The 24,754-nt window shown below is 39.4% G+C and overlaps 1 pseudogene; it reads right to left on the reverse strand.

The window, feature by feature from the left end:
* Positions 1-1,995: 1,995 nt before the first annotated feature.
* LOC119899470 overlaps positions 1,996-24,754 on the reverse strand; it is an 87,061-nt pseudogene continuing 64,302 nt past the window's right edge.

Genomic DNA, 24,754 nt, shown 5'->3' on the forward strand with positions numbered 1-24,754 from the left:
CTACACGCTTCATCTTGGCGTGCTGCTGCCCCCCAATGTTCATTTGTTGATCAACAGGTGATAATGTTATGTCCAGAACAGTGAGTGTTTTTGTTTCTTTTTTTCTTTATTGACATAATAACATACAACACACTCATAAGGGGAACAAAAAAACATAGATCAGTTGGTACAACGCAATCATTGTTTGTGCAAATCAAAAACCAGTCTTACAGAAAATAAATAATTAAGGAATTGGGGGCACCAGTTAGTAAAAAAGTCTATAGAAAACAATTTTCTCATTTAGGTGCAGCAAGCAGGGGAGATTTATCAAAACAATAATTGCCTAGATATGTCTCTACACATCTTTCTTGCAATTATACTAGATTTAACTATTTTCAGTGATGAAAAGAGCATCATAAAATTATTTATGAACCACGAAAAGGAAGGCTTAGAAGATTTCCACTTACTACAATGGATATGATATTTACCCATGACAATCATATTCACCAGATCCGACGAAGGCGGATCTACATTGTCCATATAAAAGAGGATGTGTGACAAGTTAAAAGATGGGATATTTTCAATCTTAAGTGACAGACAATTATGTAAATCAGACCAAAAGAACATGTGTTCCAGAGTCTCCTCAGCAGCCTCAAAAAATATACAGGGATCTACTTCAAATTTTGAACCTTTTTTTAAGAAAGTTTTGCAACCGGATAGATTTTGTAAATTATTTTGAAATGAGTTTCTTTGATTTTGGGGGAAATGGGCCATTTGATGAATTTGAAATGTGATTTATCTATGGACATATAAATATATTTGTTATTACATTTTTTATTATGTATGTGACATTCAGAACACTGAGTGTTGTAGTCCCAGAGGTAAAAATCTGTTTCTCTGAAAAAAATATATACACAGTGATGTTTGAACAACCCATAATCTATCCTGAATCCATAAGGGCTCTTCGAATAACCTGGATTAAAAATATTTTGTTGCCATACACTTTTTATCCAATCTGTCAAGTTGCAACTAAGTATCCTAAGCCAAACATAGATCATACCCAGAAATTTGAAGTGTTTGCTACATGTGAACCAAAAAATATCATCTTTCATATTACTATTATTTTATATTTTCATACAAAATCACATTGATATTTTTCATGCGTTGAAGAAGAACATTATTGGAAATACCTTCAGAACAGCAGCTGATGTTGTTCGGCATCCTTCTGGGTTTTTTAAAGATCAGCATGTATAATCTAAAGCTTACCTTTGTGACTCGAATGTAGGCCTAACTGTAATACATGAGAGGCACAAACTGGGGCTATATTAGTCCAAGCTCTGTAAGATTGATTAATTTGATTAATTGATATAATTACACGTTAAACAGATTCCACACCTCCAGAGACACACATTTTCCATCACAAACTAAAACTACCTTGCTTTGCAACCCTCAGTGCCCCAGGAAAATAAAAGTTTATTATACTAGATAGTATACCTATCCAAAATCTACTCCTTTTACACCACAATAATCCTTTATTGCCCAGAGTATAAAAATTTGTTAATACCACCACCCACAATGCATTACATATCAAATTGTAAGTATTATTTAAACTGCTCCATACATTTTAATTCCTCTGTCTTCTTCAGAGGAAAAACAGTTTGATTGTTTAAATCAAAGTTGCTCATCTGGTATTCTTATACGGATAATAACACACAGTTATTACAGTTAAAATTTCTTTAGTCTTCAGTGACGGTTCCTGAATTACTATCTATAGTCATTCTTCATTGCCCCGCTTAAAGAACGTCGACGTTTAGCATGTTCACTATCTTAGTTTACATGTTGGCATGCTAACATTTGCTAATTAAACATTTGACCTGGTGATACTGGATGTAAGTAAGAGGATCACCAAAGTTAGCAGGATTTATCGTCTGGGCACCAAAGTGGTGGGCCGATCCGGGTGACATTGCCATCTGTAGAGCCACGCCACTAAAGTGGCTAAAACATTCTTACTGCATATCCATGTTGCGTTATTTTTTTATTTATATATATTTATTTATTATTTATTTATATCAGACAAAGACCATAAGATAAAAGACCATCACATTTTATTCAGCAGGATGTATCATTGTGACTTGCGTAACTTGTATCTCGTAGCAGTCAAAGTTTGACATGAGAGTAATTCCAAAACAAAGCAATCCAGCAAAGGTGTTTCTTTTACTTTTCACTTGCCCAGACATCCAAAGATTGTATACTGCTGGACCAGGTCCTCCATGCCCAAACAGGCAGGCCTGTGTTCCGCAGTCTGACACTCTGCTTCTGTGGGCCAGTATTCAATCCAGGTTCTCTCACCGAGTACATACTGATACCTGAGGTAAGCAAATTGAAAAACACATTAGGTCTTCATGTAACCAGGTATTTATGCATAGGGGAAAAAACAACCACTCTACAATCAAAAACATGTTAGTATGACATTTAAAAAAGAACAGAAAAATCACAGGAAGTATAAACTCAAAACTTGTGTAACTTGTTCACTCACGATTGTTTCTCCTTGTCTATGTGAATATCTCTGGCCATGCCCATGATAAGGTAGGTTTTGCCTATTTTCAGATCTAAAGCCACCCTGCAGTGCTGATAACTGAGGAATAGACGCAGTTTACCCTGAGGACCCTCATCACAGATTTCTGTTAATATCCAAGAAAAGAGAAAAAAGTGAATTATATATTTATATATTACAGGTGCAGCATAAAATTGTCAGAGTTGTTTTCTTATATTACAATAAGAAATATTAAAGGAATGAAAAGATCAGGAAGTTCAAATAGTATAATTTTCAAAGGACAGGAATACTCACCATCACTCTTGACTTTCTCGTGCTCCAACTGACGCGTATCATAACCCCCTGTAATTTTGGAAAAGAGAGACAAGATGCTTAAATACAATTATATTATTATATAATTATAATATATTATAACTACAGGTGCAAATGCTAATAATGTATTCTCATTTATTCACAGTCATAAAGAGCTTTCTAAGAAGTACAGTGGGCAGCCCCAAAAGAAAGAGGAAAATTAATATGTTACCTTTAAAGCTTTTCAGAAACATTACCACACATCAGAGGGAGGTAAGTGTTAAACTTTCAAGGTTTAAAAGAAACATATACCAACCTTCTTTGATGACCTCCTCAACCATCATTGTGTAAATGTCAGTGGACAAAGCCTCTGTAAAATTTTCCAGTCTCACTTTGTACACTGAGGACAGACAAATCGCAGTTTGTTAGTCGCTCACTCACTCGCTCACTCACTCACTCACTCACAAAACCTCTTACCAAATTCTATTTTGCTGTCCGACTTGGTCTCACAGGCCTTAGTTGTGCGGTCATCATTGCTGATTTTTTCCTTCTTCTGCATACTGCAATTCTCTGGAAATACACAGTTGGCACACAATACACATATAACTGATAAAATAGCACATGTGGATCAGTGAGGTGCCCTTCTCTTCCAAGCAGTTATTAACACATATACATTTATCCAAAGTGACTTACAATTGCTATACATGTCAGAAGTCACACGCCTCTGGAGCAATGAGGGGTTAAGTGTCTTGATCAGGGATGCAATGGTGGAGGGGCTAAAGTGGGGGATTGAACCCAGGTCTCTCACACCAAAGGCATGTGTCTTATCCATTGCACCATCACCACCCCAACTATTAAGGCCCTTAATTTCCCCCATCATGGGGCAGCTCTGACTGTGCAGTATGTATATACACTAATATAGGAAAAGTACTTTATGACTTATTTATCCCCTACTCACAAAATGTTTTCTCCTTGTGTGGTTGATTTGCAGATATAAAAATTCAGCTCACCGCCTGGTGTAAATGTCCTGTAGGCAGGTTAGAGCATATCATACATTCAGCCGATCGAAACACTCTTTGCAGGGTCCTGTTCAGCACTGTTTGCATACCAGGCAGTGATCTCTCAATGGTGCAGGAGTAGAAATTCCTACCAGGAATACCTGGAATTTCCTCTAGTGTCTGAGGTGAAAAAATCTCTGCCTTGCCTTTCTCACCAAAGTGTGCAGTGGCCAGGTCAGGCCCTCTGTGATGTGGACGAAGTATTGTAATGAGCAATGAGCATGGCCTCTGTTAAAGAATATTCTTGGGGCGCTTAATTGATGTAACAGGGAAAGGTAAGACAGGTCAAGCTTGGAGACATCAGTTGACCCCACAAGTGTTCCTTCCAGCTCTAGTTATTTCTCCCATGTAACTGTCCTTGTTAGGGAGACGGCAGTTAAACTGATAAGGTAGAGACAGTAGCTCAGGCGTAAGGCTAGCAGGTATCGGTGTTCTCTGGGAATCTGACAAGGTTGAGTCTTACATGAATTTATTGGCTCCACAGTTAGTGTACAACTCATGGATGGAAATAGATTCCAATTTGATGTAGCAGTGGAGTCTAAACATAAGATAGATTTGTTGGTTAACGCCAGCTAAAGATGACCTAACAGAGAAACATACTAGATGAACTAGGGGGGAAACAGAAACATAAAAGGGACCTAAAGATGTTGCTTCAGATATGGTGTTGGCATTTGATGTGTTCACATGTTATCTTCATGTCTTCATCAGTCTCAGAAACTTCTTCATGACACATGAACCTGGCTCAATAACAATATGTCTTCAACAGCCTCCTCTGACGCAATAGTGGTTTTATCCAAATTGGCAGAAAAACAGTGCATCTTTAATTTTCAATTAGGTCAAATGTGTGAATGTGTCGATTCTAGTTTTCACTGTGTTGTTGGACAACTGCATAGTTTTTTTAAGGCAACTTTACTATATATAATTTCTGCCATTTTGATGAAAGATAGTTTTCGAGCAGTTATTTGCCTTGCGCAATAAGAATAGAGCAATAAAAAGATGATTAGTCACTTCAAGGTCTAGAAAAATCCTTGTATCCTTGTTGTTCTGTTTGTTGCCACAAGATCTATTTTTTTCAGGGGAAAAAATCCCTGGGTTAACCCACCATTTCACTACATCGCAATCCTTTTACCCTATTGAACAATGTGCACCCCTATTCTCAATGAGGTGCGCACCTTCATGATTGCAGCTTGTTCATTTTCTTGTCAACTTTCAACTAAGATTTAGTTGATAATGTGATTTCTTCAGCTCCACAAGGCGTACTTTTGTATTTGTAAATATAATGCCACAATATTTTGTTACACCCTCAATCTATTAACCAAGATATCATAAACATAATTGAGGCAGAAAGTGTTTCTTCAAGACTTTCAGATGTAATGCACTGTAATTCAAGCTTTAACAGCTTACATTAGACTCCATGTTCCTCACCTTCAGCACATGTGCATTCATCATTTGCACAGAGCCTTAGCAGCTCTCCACTTATCCTCTCGGGATGGTAGAACTTCACACAAGGTATCTCTGCAACAAGAAAGAAAAATATTTACAAGATATTTTGTGTTGATTGCTCACACGATCATAGTACATCAAAATTGCCAGTAGTGGACGAAGTACACAAATCCTGTACTTGAGTACAGTACAGATACCTTTGCTAAATATTACTACACTAAAATTAGAAGTCTTTAAGTGTAATTTTTACTCAAAGTACTAAAGCCTACTTTTAAAAATACTTATCAAAAATAAGAAATACTATTTGTATGGTTATGTTTGTCAGGGGTTACTGACATGACAAACAGAATTTAAAAATACAGTAGGCAATCTTTCCTATTTATTAAACAATGAACAGGTTGCCCTTTCAATAATAATTCATGTTACTCTGTGTGTGTGTCAGTGGGGGTAGAAATTATTATAAAAATAACTTTAAATAATTAAAAGGAAAAGCAGCAAATCTTCCATGAAACCATGAAATGTTTTTACATGAAAAATGTCTTAAACAATCAAAGTTGTTGCCAGTTATGTCAATCTAAGAATCGTGTAAACTGTACTTGTTATAATTGTGTGTAAAAATCTTAATTTGTAAAGTAACTAGTAACTTAATCTGTCAGATAAATGTGGTTAAGGACAAAAAGTATATTATATTTAACCCTGCATTCAGGGAACGCTGTGTCCTAGTTGGGTAATAAGGTACTATAAGCTCTTTAAGATAAGATGGTGCCTGACCACCTATAATAAGATGTGATGGTTAATGGTGTCAAACTCAGCACTAAGATCTTACGAGACAAGTACAGAGACAAGTCCTTTGCCTGATGCACTTTAAATACTGACTAAAACCATTAAACCAACAAAATGAAAAAACGAAGCAGAGGAAGAGGAGGCTGAAGCAGTACATAAAAAAATAAAGTTGGCGATCATCAGATCTTTTTATGGTCCTGCTGTCCTCCCCAGAGATGATTCATAGACTGTATTATATGTGTTGAAACCACAAAAGTTGTTATGCTGTGGTACCAGGAAGAGGGTGATTGTAGAAAGTAAGCAGTCTGATGAGGAGGTTTAAGTTGAATGATAAAGCATGATTAAGAGTGAGCAGTGATGAGATTTGGGTTGAATGATTAATAAGCATCTTGTAAGTTTAGAAAACAATTTACTGTTATGTCTTAAGCTCATTTAATAACAATAATATCATTTTGCTTCAAATTTCACTCTGGCCTCTTCTTAAGTTTGTATTTGACATAATACCTTATTATCTCAATTAAAAGGACGGAAATAAATGTATATGTGACACAAAAGGCAATTTAGTATTTTGGCCGGTAAGAAATATGTTTAGCCAATGGATTTTTTTCATCTACCAGCCACCTTGGCAGGTGAGCCAAAAAGCTCATTTCCACCCCTGCACACAATTGTTTGGTAACTGCTTTCTCAGGGATCTGAGAGAGAACGGGAAGGTTAGATATAGGTCTATAGTTGGCTAAAATCACTGGATCAAGAGTAGGCTTTTTAAGAAGAGGTTTAACTACAACTTATTTAAAGGACTGTGGCACGCCTGTTAATAAAGACAGATTAATCACATCTAGTAAAGTAGTGCTAATTAAGGGTATAACTTCTTTAAGCAGAGCAAGCAAAGCAAAACAACGCATTAATTTCATTAAAAATTATTAATCGTAACACTTCATTATCCACAACCAGGCAGCTGGTCATTGTCTGTGTGTCTGTCAGACTGGGCCAAACTAAAACTTTAGGGGGATGCAAGCGGCCCTTCTCAACAAAAAACTCGTTTTTGCTGAAATCTGATTGGCTCAACGGTGCCGATCAAAGGAGATTACTTTCTATGCAGAGACAGTAAATATGGTGGTGGTGCGGGGGGATTTTTTGCCTAGTGGATTTTGATGAACATTCAGTATCTGAGTGTGTATGTTAGACTATGTGTGAGCATTTGTAACTATTTTAGCTGACTGTACATATGACATATTGGTAGTTAGCAGCAGAGATGCAAGGGTTATAATGAATGTTGTATCACCTATTGCATTCAATCCAGGTTGCTTAACACTGCATACTGTAGCTATAAGGAATTATGTAACTGTACTGTAACTCAACACATCCCCCAGACTCTCAAACCAGTGTAACGTTATAACTAAATAAAACTGTAACGTTACATGATCAACAGTAAATCTGCAACCTGTTTGCAGCCAACGTTAATAATTAACGGGACGCAGTGGGACATAAATGATTACGTCAAACGACTACCACAAATTTGGCAAGCAAACAAACGCTCATTCATCTTTTCATAACGAACGACAGTCGGAGTTAACCTCCCGTAGGTCGTCGCTAAAGCAAGAAGCAAGCTAACGTTAGATGGCCAATGCTGAGCTTAACATGTACTAACCTCAAGTTGCTAACCTATTTTGCATTCAGCGCTTCTTTTGTTTGGGCCTTGTTGTCTGAAGTTTTAAAGCCAAAGTTTATGATGAATGGCACAGCAGCTGCCGGTGTAAGACCAAAATGTGTGACCTATCAGATTCTGTGACCCAAATGGGAAGTTAAGCCCCAGTGGCTTTGTTGACGATGTGAAGCAGTTGCAGTTTGGTTGGGTTTAGGCACCAAAAGTACTTGGTTATGGTTAGGAAACATCGTCGTTTGGGTGTAGTCACAGAATCTGATAGGTCACACATTTTGGTCTTACACCGGTGTTTGTTGTACTCTCTCACGTGCGGCCGTGTGTAGCAGATACATAGTTGTGTTACGTAGGCAGATTATAGGTAACGGAAGGAGGAGAATAACAGCAAGCTCATCAGACGTTTCCTAAAATAAACATGGTTCACAAGTCCCGCACCTCAAGTCCAAGTCAAGTCTGAAGTCTGAAGTCACTGTGTGTGTGACAAACTCGAGTCCCTCTCTGGTTAGTAGTATACTGTGACTTAAATGTTCTACCTCAGGCTTGCCTGACCTGGTATTGTTTAGTACAGTGGTGACTTGCTTATACAAACCGGGGAGGCAGGTGTTTCTTGAAGGTCTTCAATACCATAAAAACACTATTAGTATTAAACTAAACATCATTGTGGCATTGTAATTGCATATAAACAGTGACAAAAAATGAATGCATGGGAAATAAAGATGTTTAGCTAAAGAAGTTTGTTTATTATCATTGATGCACTCATCTACCAAAATCTTTTTGAATTTAAATATTTTAAATGCTTTTTGCAAATATCGATATACAGATGCTGGTCATATAATAAGGATATCATTAAAAATTTGATTTATTTCAGTAATTCCATTCAAAAAGTGAAACTTGTATAATCTATACATTCATTCCACACTGATATCTTTCAAGTGTTCATTCCTTTTAATTTTGATGATTATAACTGACAACTAATGAAAACCCCAAAATCAGTATCTCAGAAAATTTGAATATTGTGAAAAGGTTCAATATTGAAGACACCTGGTGCCACACTCTAATCAGCTAATTAACTCAAAACACCTGCAAAGGCCTTGGTCATGGACATGGGTTTCACTGCGCATTCCTTGTGTCAAGCCACTCTTGAACAAGACACAGTGTCAGAAGCGTCTCGCCTGGGCTAAAGACAAAAAGGACTGGACTGTAGGAGGACTGTAAGAGGAAGATGCGATACGCCAGACCCAACAATGCAGAAGAGCTGAAGGCCACTATCAGAGCAATCTGGGCTCTCGTAACACCTGAGCAGTGCCACAGACTGATTGACTCCATGCCACGCCACATTGCTGCAGTAATTCAGGCAAAAGGAGCCCCAACTAGGTATTGAGTGCTGTACATGCTCATACTTTTCATGTTCATACTTTTCAGTTTGCCAACATTTCTAAAAATCCTTTTTTTTTTGTATTGGTCTTAAGTAATATTTTAATTTTCAGAGATACTGAATTTGGGTTGTCAGTTTTAATCATCACAATTAAATGAAATAAACATTTGAAATATATCAGTCTGTGTGTAATGAATGAATATAATTTAAGTTTAAGTTTCACTTTTTGAATGGAATTACTGAAATAAATCAACTTTTTGATGATATTCTAATTATATGACCAGCACCTGTATACAATTCATTTTGATTAATTTAATTAATTATAAAACTTGTAATTATATTAAGCGTATCTTGCCATTTCCTTACCATTTCCTTTAAATTGTCTGTGATGTTGGCTTTAACCTTCTTTGTTTCATTGTCTTCTTTTGAGAGTGTAATTTGCACTGAGCCTGCAGCACTGTCAGCTAGATGATCAGTTTGGGAGGGACTGGAGTAAGCATAGGAGTCCTGTTATATTTAGACATGGTAATAAATACAATGCCCTAAATTGTCCTTAGGTGTGAGTGTGACTGGTTGTCTATGTGTGGTCCTGTGACGGACTGGCAACCTGTCCAGTGTGTATCCCGCCTTTTGCCCAATGTCAGCTGTCCAGCCCCCCCCCCCACGACCGTATACACAGGATAAGCGGTTGACAATGGATGGATGGATGGACGGACATCTAGTGTAGGAATCTTTGCCTATTGGCATGTAGTCCAGCAATTGGATCTCAAAGGTTATTCACTAGAGGTCAGATAAAGAGGGATTTTGTAGAAACACTATAAAATGTTCAATTTCAGTGGTATATGCCAGAACAAGGTTGAGTGTGTGGTTAAAAAACTGTAGGTTTCAGATACAGAAAACAGTCTTTGTTTCTGGGTATCTTTAAGACTCACGGTTAATGTGTTGTTGGTCATAGTATTGATAGACAGATACAGCAGCTGGTTGTAAGACGCCCACTTTCTGTGTTTGATGGATCCTAAAAGCAATCTCCTCTGGTTGTGTGTGAGAAACCTGTGGAGAGATGCAAAGCAAAGTTATGGGAGAGAGAGACAGAACCAGAAAACCGCTTAATCTCAGTTGTGATTTGGCACGTTTGCACAAACAAAAATTTCACACGTATTACCACTATACAGTATTCCAAGTCTAATGGCTGAACAACTGGTTACCTTATCCAGGTATATGATGAGTGAGCCTCTTTCTGACAGGACTGTGTTCATCTCATACCTTGAAATGGTGCGGGCATGTCCTTTTGACAACTACACACACACACACACACACACACAATCATACAAACACATCAGAAAATCTTCATAAACTTTAAAACACATCTTGTTTCTACAAACCATAAACATTGACTTCTGTATGTGTATAAGTTAGTCTTACTAAGTTCAGGTCATCTATGTTAATGGTGAAGCCAGTTAACAAGCCAATATCTATGATTGACATTGTTGCATCTCGCTCCTTGTCCTTATACCTGTACAGAAAATGGAGAGAATTTTTACAGTAACAGAATAAAATGGACAGGCAAGTGGAAAGCAAAGCCCTCTAACAAATTTGTTCATTTGATGATTGTAACAACATTAAATGGTTCAAGCTGATTCAAAAATATTTTTTTAAATGTGAGGCCACTGTCCAGTCTGAATTCTGCAACATTTCCATTTAACTGCTTCATATGTATCTTGGGTTAGGAAACAGCAAACACTGTGAGAAAATAAGGTAATCAAAGATGTAAAGGGCAGGGCAATCAAATGATAAAAAGAAAACAACAGAAATGGAAGAATGAAAGAGAAGAAAGTTCATTATAAAGTCATGCTATTTTTAACAATTCTTGATTGCACTTACAAAACCAATATTATCAGCTTGTATGTCTTCTCATCCTCATCCATTTTCTCTGGAGGAGCAAAACATTTAATGAGCATTTGGTTTGTTTGTTTTTCTCATAAAAGGAGTATTCTTGGCAGAAACATTGATATGACAACAACAACAAAGACAGAAAAAATAGCAGATAAGCAGAAAACCAAGCAAACAATAGAAATACAAGCAAAGGACAGAGAAAATGACAAATAGATAAACAGGAAGAGGCAGCAAAAGTAGTTACTCCATAAAAAGGACAGAGGGATTATTGCAGTTTCAAGCTTTCAGTTTTACTTTAACACCATCATCAGGAGCAGGTAGAGTTGTCATGAAAACAAATGCTAATAAATTAAGGGTACACCAGCTAATTACTCTGTTGCATCAACTAAAGGGGCACTACACCAATTTTAAACATGAAGTTCAGTTTTTTCATCATGAGGAATCCTACTCAGTGTGCAAAAGCAGTATAATGTGTTTTATGGCTTTGTCAGGAGCTGAAAAAGTAATGTCAAGCTTGTGACTTCATTTATAAATAGAAAAGGTGTGTGGGTTTGGCAGAAATCTGAATGTAGGTAACTTAATTCACATCCCTCGAAGGCCCCATTCACACTACTGTGTTTTTGAATTAAAACGGATACCTGCTATCTTTGCACCTCCCATCCTGACTAAAACGACAAAAACGAAAAAAAATCGGCACACACTTGTAGGCAACTGTGCATGTCGCTGTTTACTTTGCAACGACTCCCAGTCTGTTTTCCGCCACCACAGTATTGTGTTACATTCAGTAACAGTCCCAGCTCGTTATTGGTGCATGCAAAAAAATTCTTCGTAGGGCTGGACAATAAAACAATAATTATCGCAATATAATTTTTTTCAATAACAACATAATAAATGTTCAATAAATATTCAATAAATGTTTGATTTGATTCACTTGAATCACAGGACTGAATTTTTTATTAATATGTTTATTTTGTTGAGGAAAAAGGACAGGAAAAAAAAGCTTTTACTTAATTTTACTTGTGCATCTTTGTTGAAAAAGATTTTATTATAATTTTTTTGAATGTTCTCCCTCAGATTTGTGAAGTGATCCACTGTCTGGAATCAAATGCTTGTCATGTTGTGACCATAAAGTACAGTTTAAACCACAATTAACCATCAGGCTTCTTCAACTTTCACTGAGGAGCAAAAATCAGCCTTTAAACTCAAAAGAAATAACAATTTGATACTTATCGTGATAATTATCGATATCGAAAGATATGAAATTTTTTAACATGATAAAATTTTTGGCCATATCATCCAGCCCTAATTCTTCGTCTGCATTTCTTTATTCTTTCGCCAAATCTTCTGTAACTACAGAATACACCATCTGCTTCATGTTTACACCAGCACGCGCATGCCCAGTGTACATGATCTGCCAATAGATGTGCATTTTCAGTCGTTTTAATGTAGACGGAGATCAACTCTGATACGCAGCTAAAACCCTGGTGTGTACGGAGATCATATTCGCTTTAATTCTCCGTTTGTAAACTAACAAATCCAGTGGAGTGTTGATGCTGTCAAAAAGAAGTCCATTGACAAGTGATATGAAGAGAAAGGCAACTGTTGTGTCCAAAGAGCAGAGGAAAACCGGTGGTGGCTCCTCCTGTGCTCCCTCACTGACCCCGGCAGAAAGTGTACTCACTTTTGTGAGATACTATATATGGAAGGGCCAGCAGGAGGCGCTAGCAAAACACTCAAAGATAGCCAATAGACTTTCACAGCGCTAAATTAAGATGACGTGCTGGACTTATAAAAGCATGCTGGTTAGAAATTGTGTTTGACTTTCATAGGCGCTGCTAAACATCACCATGTCACATGACATGAAAACCTCACGGGAGCAAGGCAGCTGCAGTCACTGAATCCAGCGCCCACACTTGCTTCTCTCCGTATGCATAAGTTGGAACTGTTCCTGATCTGGCAGCATTGTCTTTGAAAATGCAGAGAGTCATTGTACTAGCTCAGAGTAGGGTCACACAAGCAGAATTTGACGGCGTTGTTATATACCCTGCCTGAAGCTCGTGTTTTGGCTATAAAGTCGGCAAAAGTCAACCGCAGTCATCTCGAACACACCTTTAATGACAGTTAGCCCCTTAAATAATTCCATTTATTTTTCATGTATTTACCCCAATAGATAAAAATGCGGAGTGTAAATGCATAACTTGAAGCACCCCTGATGTCTGTCTTGGCCAGTCGCACGGGTCTACCAGCTTCCTTGAAAAATTGTAATGCATCATTGACAGAAGCACAACACAAGGAGAGGGGTGCTGAAAAATGACTAATAATTCCCATAAGCTTCGTCCTATAGTGTGAACAAATTAAAATAGGCGCTACTTTGCAGAATATTGCTAATATTATATATTAGTGTTGCTTTGTAGTGTTACAGGCCTCTCAGACAGACCGCGATGACAGCATCGCTACACTATGAAACCCATAATTTTCAATGGCTTGCGCCGCAGCAGGCGATTTGTTGCTGTGTTGAGTAGTGTTGCCAACTTTGTCACAATGACATAAAGGACAAAAGGTGGCCTGTGCGGGTATGGTTTTGTGTGAACATACAGTGTATTGTTTGAAGCAGTTTGTCACAATGATAGCTAATCTGTTAGTCAAATATTAATACATAACTCTCATGCCATGGCAATATATGGTAGGCTTCATACACTTAACAAAATTATAAACGCAACACTTTTGTTTTTCATCGCTCACTAGCATGACTCTGCATCCAAGCCCTGGAGTCCAGTTCGGCACTAGCCCAAAGTTAAGTTTTCCTGGCACAGCTGGCTGTTTTTTTCTTTCATTTTTCTCTATTGGGCACAAGCCGGCGACGCCAATCGATGACATCACCCCTTCCCAGTTCCTCCGGGTAGGGGTTCCATTCATTCTTCTGCTACCACAATATTTCCCAGAGCTGGGGAAGCCTCTGGGAAAGCATCCCAACCGTTCTTATTAATATTTGATTGGTTCAGGGGCTAATAGCTGGCCTGACTTGGTTGCCATGTGTCATTTATTTGCTATGCTACAAAGCTAACGCTACAAAGCTAACGTTACAAAACTAAACACTAAAGGCCAATCAAGATAGGAAGCAATTTGCACTGTGCTCACCGCGGCATGCACATGAGCTCGCAAGCGGTGCGCTGTGCTTTGCTCGACGCTAGGGTTGCCAACTGTGGCATATCAAGATGCTGATCAGACAGCATGGGTATTGCACAGGTGTGCCTTAGGCTGACCACAATAAAAGGCCACTCAAAAATGTGCAGTTCCATCACACAGCACAATGCCACAGGTATCGCAAGATTTGAGCGAGTGTGCAATTGGCATGCTGACTGCAGGGATGTCCACCAATATAAATTGAATGTTTCTCTACAATAAGTCGCTGCAGGTGGTGTTCAATACAGAGGTTTTCCTTGCACTCTAAAGTCTCTTCATGAAAAGTTCAGACTGGAGCCATATATTGTTTTGAAGTCAGTCTCCCAGGAGCCTGGGCACTGCCATTCACGAATGCTGAATATATTGCTTGCCAGATAGCTTCTGTGCTTCATATACTGATGCTGTGAGCAATAGTACCGTGCAGTCAATCGGGCGGATCTTCATCATGGGCGGGACTACAAGCAGGCGTAACCTGAAGCGTGTCCGCAGTTAGTCCCGTCATTCTCATGTCGGTTGCTTATGAGCTGCTGTGGAGGAAGCATCAAGGGCAGGCAGGCAGGCTATGGCAGCTTAAATAAGGAACCCTGTATGGAATTTGCCAATGAATGCTAGATTAATCAGCTGAGCTGTCAGCTGATGTGGCTGGCTTAAGATGGCTGCTATCAGCTGATGTGCTGGGATTGTGAGCTGAGCTTGACTTTGTTGCCTGCCTGAACTAACGCTATGGTTGATTTTCAGGGGACGACCACCCCCCCCCTTAAAAAAATCCTAGGGGAAACCATGTCTCCTCCCATCTCGACTATTGTTACTCCCTTTAAACCTGTCTCAGACTGAGATCTCAGTCAGAAATTAGTTCATCTTCTACAATTGCTGCAGCTCGACTTTTAACTCTGGTAGGGCACTGCTTGCTATTCCAAGGTCCAAAGGAGACAGGATCTTTGTATTCAGGGCCCCTAGACTCTGGAACAGTGTACCAGAGGAGATCAGGCTTGCAGAGTCTGTTTCTGGTTTCATCTCACTTCTTAAAGGTTCAGTGTGTAATATTTATGAGGATCTATCAACAGAAATGCAATATAAGATCCATAACTGTGTTGTCAGTGGTGTGCAAAGACCTTACATAATAAACCATTATTTTTTTATTACCTTAGAATGAGCCATTTATGTCTCCATAACCACGTTGAATCATCATGTTTCTACAGTAGCTGAAAACGGACAAACAGCGCTACAAAGCGTGTTTCGTCACTACGTTTTTTTTTGTACTTCTGGCAGAATTTATGCCTATATTGAATACGTACGTTAGAAGAAGTAGTAGTAATAATGTACTGCATACGTCTGCAAATAAGTTTTGCATCAGAGCACTATTTTCAACCATTAGATCGTGGATGCCATATAAGATATTCAATTCAGTTCAATTTTATTTATATAGCGCCAAATCACAACAACAGTTATCTCACAGCGCTTTTCATAAAAGAGCAGGTCTAGACCGTACTCTGTGATGATATAAGAATATTGACTTGTGTCAACATGTTGTTCAGTTAGCTCAGTTGGTAAAACGCACAACTCACAAGTGTTTGATCCCAACTTGAGACAACTTTGTTTTTCCCTCTCTTCAACAAATGGATTCTGCAGCTACGACTTTTTTAATGTCGTTCAGAATTTTTCAATGTAAAAGTTCAGTTCAATTCCAAAACTGCATTACAGTAAACAAGCTTCTTGCACTTTTATTTTGTAGGCAAAACCACTAAAGAGGAAGTGATTAGATTTACATTTATTCATTTAGCTGACGCTTTTATACAAAGCAACTTACAAGTGTTATACATGTCAGAGGTTGCACGCCTCTGGAGCAACTCTTCAATTAAAATTCAAAGAGGTCCAGTTAGAGAAAATTTCACGAAGCAAAGGTCCGGAACATCAACTTGCGTTATCATTCAGTAGCCTACCATAAAGTATAGCCTAGTTGTATCAACATATATTTTTAGTCAACAACTGACCTGATCAGATACTATTTGCTATATTTGCTACTCAATTTCAGAAAAGAAATAAATAAACTGTAGCTTTTAGTGATTGAAGTTCAGTCTCAACCTGTTTTATAATTAACACATCTTAACAAATGAACAGCTGTAATGCCTCCTCTTCTCTTTCATTCCCTCTTATATAGCTACCACTAATGCTCCGTCACAAGGTAATAATTCTCAATAATAGATTGGCTGTAGGTCCGTGTCCGAACAATACGGCTGCTGGGTCCAAATTGCGGTCCGCCTATTAGTGACCTCTGAACTAGGGATTAAGTGCGTCTTGCTCAGGGACGCTGTATAACACTTGTAAGTTGCTTTGGATAAAAGCGTCAGCTAAATGAATAAATAATGGTGGATAGATCACAGTGGGGGATTGAACGCGGGTCTCTCACACCAAAGGCATAGTCTTATCCATTGTGCCATCACCATCGTAAATGTTGCTGCTGTAGTGAACCAACAGTGTGGATTTGTGCATTTTATATTAAATAATTTGGAGACTCAATTCCTCTTTTCTCTCCCAGAGAGAAAGAGGAGGGGGTTTGATTATCAACCCTCAACAGATGGCTGAAGAGACCCCAAAAGAGGGAGGTTTGAAAGGTTGCTTTCCCTAAGTGCTATTCCTGGGCAGTTGATCGTAAAACTGGCCACCTTTGGCAACAGTCGAGATAAGCCTCTTGGAGCCTGAATTGTTAAAATGACAAAGAAACTAAACAGAGATTACAAGCAGCCCATCAAAACTCTCCTTAAAAGGGGGCAGGAAACCCTAAACTGCCCCCCCCCCCCCACACACACGTAACCGTGGCAACTGACCTTCCTCGTTGTTTAATCACCCCACATCAAAGGGATACTCCTTGAGAAAATCCAGGACACCAGGGACAGCCCTGAACTTCTTTATGTAAACAAAGACTGCTGTCTCCAAAGAATCAAAGCATTACCTTGTTTAATTAAATAATCTTTTAGTTACTTGATTACGTTTGCCTCTATTGGATTAGTTATGTTACCATGTTGTTGCTATCTGTTGTTATTATTGCTGAAAAGAATCTAATTAAGTTACTTTTGCAGTGTTTTAATTTTCCGCAAGGTTAATGACATTCCTTCATTTTATGTGTAACCAATGCTTGTTCACAATACTTTCTCACACACCTCCTTTAGAAATGAGGATAAAGAAATGTCATCCTATTCTCTATTAATTGCCAGCTTGAATTTAAGGTTAAGTAACTGAATTTCCCAATTCCTGAGCAAAGATTGTTTTAGGATTAATCAGAGCTATCCTCATGTAACCTGAGCTCCTCCAAGTGGATGAAATAAATATTACATGCCATCGGCTGAAATGCCGTAATGTATAAATGTCACTCGCTATTTATCATGTCCAGTAATCTGATGCCATTCATGTGTCTTGCTTATATTCTCTAAGAACGTGTAACAGCCAATATATCCATGAAAGCTAGTTAAGTTCCTCTCCTCTGATATCATTCTGTAATGCTAAACTTTTAAGGTGTAATTACTGACAATTGTTTTCCTGTTACCAAATGCTTAAACTTAGAACGGTACAACTGTTCTAAGTTTAACAATTGAGGTTTGATTGTGGGAAGATATTTGATTATAATATGCGCAAATAGATTTTCTTTTCCTTTTTATAGACATATTAAAAGTTTAGAAAGACAGGAAATCGGAAACGGGAAACTAAAGACTGCCCTCTGGGGAACCACGCCCCAACCAACAAAAGCACGACACATGGCGTTGTTCTCTCTCTTGTCTCTTGTTCTTTGTGCTCTGCAACGGCGCATCGGCACGTGCCCGGCGGGCCCCCTCTCCCGGCAACGCCCTAAGAGTTCGGCCAGGCGCAACAAAAGCTTTGTTTCGTTTGAAGCTACTCACGCAAAGTGCCGCGACTTCAGTTTTCCCTCGTTCCAGCAACTTTATTTTTACTGTTTTACTTTTATTTTTTTTATTTTGTTTTGTTAAAAGTTATCAGTCCGTTAAGTTACACTAGTTAATTCAAGAACGACCAAGTTCTTTTTAAGCTAGACAAGAGACGGACTCCGGAGCAATTCCCTAGCAGAGAAAGCAACTGGCCGACGGCTTGAAGCTGTCCTAAACGAGAACGCACGGACTCTGCCAGTGTGAGGCCGTTTTACCAACAACCCGGCGGGGAGAAACACAAGCAGTAAGACCAAAACCCTGCATTCTGTGGTCAGTGATGTCCAATAGTTGGTTAGTCCAGCATATATAATCCTTGAAACTAGACAAATTTAACAGAGTTATCATCTAATTGCCTTCATTAGCTGTCGTATGAGTCAAATTCTCCCACAATAGACCTCAATTCTCATTGTTTAGCCATTGTTTATTTCTCTGATGTATTATGTACAATATAAATTCCAGTTGGACAAAACAGCCGTTTAATTTTTATGGGTTGTTGTCATTCATTAAATGATTGTGCAAGAAGTGCATGTATTCTTATTGTGCATTGTTTTATTTGTTATTAAACATTTCTTGTTGCTGTTTTTAGAACATTTTTAACAAAAGCTTTCAAAAAGTAATATAGACATTCTGATCCTGACCTGTCCCCAGCATCCCCAGTGTAAATGAAACCTATCTGTAAACATTTTTAACTGCTCTGTCATGGCAGGTGAGAAGCAACATGTAGCGCCTAGAGAATTAAAGTATGTAATGTTTGTGTATGTATGTGACAGACACATGGGGAGAGAAACTATGCAACGTTATATCCAGTTAAAATAATGTTGTGTAGAAGGATAAGGACCTTTAGTGGTTATAGTGCAATACTTTTAGGATTTGTTCCATAGTTTTTCCTGTAAATGGTAGATGGATCCATATTTTAAGACATTAGTTCATGTTAAAATTACAGGAAGATTCAGAAAACATTTTGTTCAGGATATGACACTGATGATGTGTGCATCAGAAGATGTATGTATAAACTGATCATGATCAATTCTATAATCTATTTGGGTATCCATTCTATGTCATGGTAGGAGATTTTAAAATAAAACCAAAAGCTTGAAACATGAATAGTGTCCTTTTTTGGAATTCTACTATTCACTGATATTTACAGTAAAACGGGAGATCTCCTGGTTTCAGAGAGAGACAGAGGAACTCACCTGGGATGAGCTGCACAGACAGGTTAAACTTCTGACAGTCACTTTCCTTTTCTTTAGGCAGAGCGTAATACAACGACACCATCTGTCACATAAGAAAAGTTTATCTTAAAGGATAATCCCAGTTTACTTCAACTTGGATCTGGATTCAACCTTTTTTTCATAGGTTGGCCACCATCTCTATTAGTAATACTAACATTGTATTCTTCAGGTCAATTGCTATGATCTGGGAATGCGGCATCATTGCTAAAAAGAGATCTAATGGGGCAACAAGCAAGAGCAATTAGACACTTTTTCAGGTTTTAAACAAACCTGTGTGTTTATGTTAATGTGTAACTATATTGTCTATTATTTGTAGTCTTTACAGTTACTTTGTAATTTTTTAATTATTGTTTTGACACCAGCCAGTAATTGGTGCTTTCAGATAGTGGAAATACTGATTAAATATCAAATTACAATACTTCAAAACTACTCTAAAAACGTAATTATTTATCTGAAGGCCTGATGTGCAACATAACAAATGATAAAACTTGTTATACTCACTTTGACCGTTGCTTCTCCTGTTCCTGTGGCGACCACCGTCACATTCTGGTTTATGCTGTTGAGCTGTTGTGATTTAAAAGGTGTGTGTGCGCGCGCACACACACACACACACACACACACCATTATGAGTGTAACGTGAAAGAGAGAATTACGAGAGAATATGTGTTTTCAATAGCTAGTTAGCTGATGCTAAGTTAGTCTCTTCTGACAGCCAGAAGAGACTCAAGAGTAAGTGCTGCCTTAGAAGGCTGTTTGAAACCACTGTTAACAGAGATGCCTTTACTGAGAGTGATGCCTTCTAAGGCTTGCGTATATAACGGGTATGATGTCGAATTCCTTTGCACTAATCTGTATCACTCCGCAACAATGTAATATTATAACTTTTACATTTAGCTGACGCTTTTATCCAAAGCAACTTACAATTGCTATACATGTCAGAGGTCGCACACCTCTGGAGCAACAAGGGATTAAGTGCCTTGCTCAGGGACTGGATGGTGGATGTCTCAAAATGGGAATCAAACCCAGGTCTCCCACACCAAAGGCAAGCATCTTATCTATGCACCATCACCACCCCAAAGTAATGTTAGATTACTGTCTGGCTGGAATCTAATGGAGAAGGAAACACCAAAGGTAAACTTTGACCTCCTGGGAGGCCTTACCATGGAGGAGTGTCTTGAGCAGACTTCGTCAGAAAAAAAGACACCTGTGAGACATACGGAACTAACTAAAGAGGAGATCGACCAACTTGAAAAGAACCGGAATGAACAGAACACTATGAAGCAAACCAAGTGGGCAATCAACATCAATATCAGAAGATGACTTAAAAGCCATCAAGAAAGTACCGTATCCAGAGACTGCAGAGGGGCTAGTAAACAAAGTATGGTTTGACGTTCAGCTACACTTCGGGCGCAGGGGGAATGAGGGCAATCTAAAATCCACATCGTTCATCATCAAAAGAGATTAAAACGGACTAAAATCAGAATCAGTTTTATGTGTACACATACGAGGAATTTGACTCAGGATTGTACATTGCTCACAATGTGCTTACTTATACAATAATACCATAACACAATAATAAAATAATAATAAAATACAAATCAGACAAACTACAGAATAGACAACAATAATATACACACTATGAAAAAAACAATATAGACATATTGACAAATAGTGCAGTGATCAGAGTGCAAAGGATGCAAGAGTAAAATATTATTCTCACTATGTACATGTTGAAGGTGGATATGATATACAGGTACACATACATGTACACATGTACACAGTGTGATGGAGCATAGTGCAAAGGATGCTGGAAAAAATAAATAAGACCTATGACCTGAGGTAGGTGTATTGGTATACAGTATATACAATGACATAGTATGAACAGCACTGAAATAGAGAATGGTGAATAAATAAATGATAAGTGGAAACCAGTAAACAGGTGCTGATTAGAGGCAGAGTTACTGGGTCATTGCACAGGAATTGTTCCTGACACTGTGACTCAGAAATCAGCTGTTTATCAGAGTGATGGCTTGTGGGAAGAAACTGCTTCTGTGTCTGTTGGTTTTGGCATACAGTGCTCTGTAGCGCCTACCAGAGGGGAGGAGCTTGAACAGGTTGTGACTCTGACTCTGGAAATGTATAAGTCCTGAATGGAGGGCAGGTTGGCACCGATTATTTTTTCTGCAGTCCTGACTGTCCATTGTAGTCTGCTCCTGTCCTTTTTGGTGGCAGATCCAAACCAGACAGTGATGGAGGTGCAGAGAACAGACTGGATGATGGCTGTGTAGAACTGGATCAGCAGCTCCTTAGGCAGGTTGATCTTCCTGAGCTGGCGCAGGAAGTACATCCTCTGCTGGGCCTTCTTGATGATGGTGTCCGTGTTGGGCTCCCATTTCAGGTCCTGGGAAACAGTGGAACCCAGAAACCGGAAGGATTCCACAGCAGACACAGGGCTGTTGAGTATAGTGATGGGGGGCAGAGTGGGGGGGCTCCTCCTGAAGTCCACGGTCATCTCCACAGTTTTGAGCGTGTTAAGCTCCAGGTTGTTATCACCGCACCAGAGAGCCAGCTGATCAACCTCCCGTCTGTAAGCCGACTCATCACTGTCCCGGATGAGGCCGATGACCACTGTGTCATCAGCGAACTTCAGGAGTTTGACAGATGGGTCCCCTGAGGTGCAGTTGTTGGTGTAGAGGGAGAAGAGCAGTGGGGAGAGCACACACCCCTGGGGGGCGCCAGTGCTGATAGTCCAGGTGCTGGATGTGATGTTCCCCAGCCTCACCTACTGACTGTCAGGAAGTCTGCGATCCACTGACAGGTGGAGGCTGGCACAGTGAGCTGGGTGAGTTTGGTACTGAGGATGTCCGGGATGATGGTGTTGAACGCCGAGCTGAAGTCCACAAACAGGATCCTAGCATATGTCCCTGGAGAGTCGAGGTGTTGCAGGATGTAATGCAGACCCAAGACACTCTGGAGAGGTGTGACTCTGGGCTTTTCAAACCTACAGTAGAAACCATTCAGCTCGTCTGCCAGTCCTTGAGTACCAGCAGTGTTGGGGGATGGTCTCTTGTAGTTTGTGAGTGTCCGCAGGCTTCTCCACAACGACGCAGGGTCGTTGGCTACAAAGCTGTTATTTAGCTTTTCAGCATAGCACCTCTTTGCAGCTTTGACCTCTTTAGTCAGCGTGTTCCTGGCCTGGTTGTACAAGACTCTGTCCCCACTTCTGAAGGCCTCCTCCTTGGTCTGACGAAGCTGCCTGAGTTTCGCTGTGAACCAGGGTTTTTGGTTGTTGTATGTGCGGAAGGTTTTAGTCAGCACACACATGTCCTCACAAAAACTGATGTAAGATGTCACAGTGTCAGTTAGTTCATCCAGTTCAATGGCTGCAGCCTCAAAAACACTCCAGTCAGTGCAGTCAAAGCAGGCCTGTAACTCCAGCTTTGACTTGTCGGTTCATCTTTTCACAGTCTTTAACAGGTTTAGCAGATTTCAGTTTTTGCCTGTGTGTCGGGAGAAGACGAACCAGACAGTGATCAGAGAGTCCCAAGGCTGTACGGGGAACAGAGTGATAGGCGTCCTTTAATGTTGTGTAGCAGTGGTCCAGTGTGTTAGTGTCCCTGGTGGGACACTTAATATGCTGTCTAGATTTGGTGAAACACAGGGCAGCAGTTCGTCCATTTTGTTGGCCAGAGAGTGGACATTCGGCAGGTGGATTGAAGGGAGCGCAGTGCGAAATCCCCGCTGTCTCAGCTTAACCAGCGCGTGCACGTTTTCCCCGTTTTGCGCCGTTTCTGAAGGATCCTAAACAGAGCTGCCGCTCCTCCAACTAATAACTCCGGGATAGTTCCAGGGTCAATAAAGAGCGGTGGAATAGTATGAGCAGTTGAAAGTCCAATGTTTAAGAGCAGTGTTAATTAACAAAACACAAAAAGCACTACGGAGCTTAATCCAGAGGCGGCCGTCTGGGGCGCCATCTTGGTCTATCATCATCTAGCCTAAAAATGCATTTGGTGTTTTACAGGTACACTCGTGAGCCAATGGGCGTCAATCACCTGGCAACAATGTTGCCAAGAATATGCTAGCAAGCAGGGACATGGCAAAGATACACAAACCACTGCATCTGCATTACCACAATTCAAAAACTCTCTGATGCAGGTCTTGAAACGAGAGATTATGGCTGTTAGTGGACAGAAATGCGAAGCCTTTCTCCAGAGCTATTGGCAGCAGAAACTTGGGGACCGGAGAAAGTGGAGTAATATCCTCGCTGCAGCACACACATCTCCACCTCAAAAAAATGCAAGCCAAGTACAAGTTGACAAAGTGAATCTACAAATGCTGGACAGTTTTTTTAGTGGCTGCACAATAAACGGCAATGTGCAAATAAACATAAATAAATAGTTAGTTCTAATAATTCTAGCCTTTGATGTAGCTATGTTGCTTAGCAACCACCATAGCCTACACTATACCGGCTGCCTGGTGGAACTACTTTTTGTAGCCTATTTATAAATAAATGTCTATTGATTAAATAAATCAAAATCAAATTGTAATGTTTCTATTACTTTCTTTTTGCTACACTTGGTTTTATAAAAGCAATAGCTCACTTCAGGCCGTGATAAACGCTTTTTATATCACAGTGAAGGGGGTTGCCAGCCCGAACAACACCCCTGTCGTGAGCTATTGCTTAAGTCTATTAAGGCAGCGAAGCAACTGCCTTCTATTTTGAGCACAGCCACTAGGAGCAGACTAACTGCCAAACAAAAACAGGAAGTACAGCTAACTGAAACACACAAGGAACTATGTCACAAAATGAAACATAATACAGACGACATAAGAGACTTGCAGAGAAAACCAACAAGCAAAGAACACAGAGACAGTAAAACAAGACTAGAAACGAAATGTATCCATAACTCTGAGGAAACCTAACAAATAAACAAATGACCAAAGTAACACAGACACACACACACACACACACACACACACACACATACAAAGAAGGCAGGGAATGAACACAGAAAACAGATACAAAACACACCCCACCAACCCAAACCCGTGACAGTATATGTATAACCACCAAGTTTGATGTGCACAACAGTTTGGTTCTGGTTGCAAAAAATATAACCTGTGGATCTGGCAAGTATAATTGCAACTTGACAGTGTACACAGCTCCAGCTGACCCTTTGCTAAGCCACGCCCCCCTTAGTTACTGTTGCTAAGTTCGACAAACTGTCGGACTGCACTCCCTGGAGAAATATTGTCTAATTTCTGGAAAATCGATTTCAGAAAGAAGCAGACAGTTTTGGAGTTGCATTGTGCATATTGACGGTTGTATTCAGGCTGTCAAACTGACTAAAACTGACAGGAAAAT

Source organism: Micropterus salmoides, unplaced genomic scaffold (assembly GCF_014851395.1).
Source record: "Micropterus salmoides isolate LMB-PRFRI ecotype aquatic unplaced genomic scaffold, ASM1485139v1 Ms_hic_scaffold_12, whole genome shotgun sequence".
NCBI lineage: Eukaryota > Metazoa > Chordata > Actinopteri > Centrarchiformes > Centrarchidae > Micropterus > Micropterus salmoides.